Source organism: Cervus canadensis, chromosome 27, assembly GCF_019320065.1.
Source record: "Cervus canadensis isolate Bull #8, Minnesota chromosome 27, ASM1932006v1, whole genome shotgun sequence".
Lineage (NCBI taxonomy): Eukaryota > Metazoa > Chordata > Mammalia > Artiodactyla > Cervidae > Cervus > Cervus canadensis.
Genome location: NC_057412.1, coordinates 5,962,620 through 5,965,661, shown reverse-complemented (window position 1 = coordinate 5,965,661; position 3,042 = coordinate 5,962,620). Strand labels below are relative to the sequence as shown.

Here is a 3,042-nt window from a genome sequence, read left to right as displayed (position 1 = left end):
GGAAGATCTCTTAGAGGAGGAAATGGCACCCCACTCCAATATTCTTAGCTGAAAACTCCCATGGACAGAGGAGCCTGGTGGGCTTCAGTCCACTGGGTCGCAAAGAGTCAGACGTGACTTAGAAACTAAACGACAACAACATATTATATGCTTGTAAGTTGTTAAGAGACTACATCTTAAATGTTCTCATCATAAAAAAGAAACGGTGATAACATGAGGTAATGGAGTTGTTAACTGACCCTGCTGCGGTGATCTTTTTACAATACAGAAGTGGTGTTAAATCAAGACATTGTACACGTTGAATTGAACAATCCTGTATGCTAATTATATATCAATAAAGTTGAAAGAAATGAGGTATACAATTCAGTAATTTTCAGTAAATACACAGAGCTGTGCAAATATCACCACTATTTAATTTCAGAAGGTTTTTATTACTCCCCCCCAAAACATTGTACTCATTAACAATCATCCCTCCTTTTTCAACCCCTAGCAACCATTAATCTGCTTTCTGTTACTATGGATTTGCCTATTGTGGACTTTTTATATAAATGTGGTCATACAATCTGTAGCCTTTTGAATTTTTTTTTTTCACTCACAAAAATTAGTTTTAAGTTTTGTTCATGTTGTTGCATGTGTCAGTACTTCATGCTGAATAATAATCCATTACATAGATTTACTGAATTTTATCTATTTAGTAGCTGATGGACATTTGAGTTGTTTTCACTTTTTAGCTATTATGACAATGTTGTGTGGATATTAATTTATAAATCTGAGGGGAGCGTATGTTTTCAATTCTCTTGAGTAGGAGTAGAAACTGATGTATACCTAGGAATTTCTGGGTCAATTTTATGCTTAACTCTGAGGAACTGCTTTCCAATGTGGCTACATCAGTTTGCATTCTTGCCAGCAATGTCTGGGAGTTTCAACTTTTTCACATCCTTCCCAATAGTTCTTTAAAAAAAAAATAGAAATAAAATGAAAATGCCACTGCAGAGAAAAATACAGAGTCCTGTACAGAAATCGAGGAAAGGGCAGAGCACCTAAGGAAAAACAATAAAAAGACCACACAAGGAGAGCTGGACATCCCAGGTCAGGGCTCTTGGCTGGAGACGTGCTTTGAGTGGGTTTTTTGCAGGTTCTTCTTAAGGGCTGTGGGTGTTTTTCCCAAGCTCAGCAGCGTATGTGTTCAAAGGGCTATGATGTTGGGCTCTGAGCAGGCTCAGGCTGGCCAGCAGAGTGCTTCTGATGTCATACTGGGTGGGTCACTCGCCTTTCTGAATGTCCAGGCAGCTGTTACCCTGGGCGCCCACAGTGCGGCGGGGGGAGGGTGTGAGCAGCTTCACCATGAGCGGTCTGTAAGCATAGCCACTGGGGAACTCCAGGGACAGCTCATACCTCAGGTCTTCATATACCTCAGTGCCAGCTGTTCCGTGAATGGTCTCTACCCATCTGAAAAGGTTGTCCAATTCAAGGAAAGCAGAAATTCCTTTATCGCCAGACATTGTGAAGGTCATCAGCTCCCGGAAAATTCTTAAAGAGATGAGAGTACCAGATGACCTTACCTGTCTCCTGAGAAACCTGTATGTGGACATGGAGAAATGGACTGGTTCACAATCGGGAAAGGAGTATGACAAGGCTGTATCTTGTCACTTTCTCAGTTAACTTCTGTGCAGAGTACATCATGCAAAATGCCGGGCTGAATGAATCATAAGCTGGAATCAAGACTACTGGAAGAAATATTAACAACCTCAGATATGCAGATGATACCACTCTAATGGCAAAAGTGAAGAAGAACTAAGGAGCCTCTTGATGAGGGTGAAAGAGGAGAGTGAAACAGCTGGCCTGAAACTTAACATTAAAAAACTAAGATCATGGCATCTGGTCTCATCACTTCATGGCAAGTAGAAGGGGAAATAGTAGAAGCAATGACAGATTTTATTTTCTTGTGCTTGCAAATCACTGTGGATGGTGACTGCAGTCATGAAATTAAAAGACACTGGCTCCTTGAAAGGAAAGCTGTGACAAACCTAGACAGTGTATTAAAAAGTAGAGACATCACTTGGCTGACAAAGGTCTATACAGAGAAAGCTATGGTTTTTTCAGTAGTCATATGTGGATGGGAGAGTTGGACCATAAAGAAGGCTGAGCACCGAAGAACTGATGCTTTTGAACTGTGCTGTTGACGAAGACTCTTGAGAGTCCCTTGGACTGCAAGGAGATCCAACCAGTCCATCCTAAAGGAGATCAGTCCTGGGTGTTCATTGAAGGACTGATGCTGAAACTGAAACTCCAATACTTTGGCCACCTGATGCAAACAGCCTACTCATTAGAAAAGACCCTGATGCTGGGAAAGATGCAAGAAAGGGGGCAGCAGAGGATGAGATGATTAGATAGCATCGCTAACTCAATGGACACAAATCTGAGCAAACTCCGGGAGATGGTGGAGCACAGGGAAGCCTGGTATGCTGCAGTCCATGGGGTCTCAAAGAGTCAGACACGACATGATGGCATAATGACTAAACAGTAACAATGAGTATCACTTAAAGGAGAAAAGTTTTCCTTCTTTTTCTTTGAGCTCTCTTTATTGTTGAGATGTAAGAGTTTTTTTTTTTTTTTTTTTTTAATTATATTCTAGGTACAAGTCCTTTATCAGATACATGATTTATATATATATTTTCCCTGTGTGGACTGTCTTTTCACTTTATTGTTTTGAATCACAAAATGTTTTTACTTTCTATGAAATTGAATTAATCTGTTTTTACTTTTGTTGCTGTGCATTTAGTGTCATATCTAACAAGCCATTGCTGAACCCAATGTCATTTTAAGTTAATTTTTATGTGTGGTGTTAGGTAGGGTTTGATTTCATTATTTTGCACCCAGTTGTTTCAGCAGCATTTGTTGAAAGCATTGTTGTTTATCCAATGAATTGTTTTGCTGAAAATCAATTGACCATCAATGTGAGTGTTTATTTCTGGACTCAGTTTTGCTCCATTGATCTCCATGTGTATCCTATGCCAGTACCACATTGTCTAAATGCCCATA

At 40.0% G+C, this 3,042-nt stretch overlaps 1 pseudogene; it reads right to left on the bottom strand.

Annotated features, from left to right (window-relative positions):
* Window positions 1–1,090: 1,090 nt before the first annotated feature.
* LOC122428737 lies at window positions 1,091–1,514 on the bottom strand (annotated as a pseudogene).
* Between the last annotated feature and the right edge of the window lie 1,528 nt (window positions 1,515–3,042).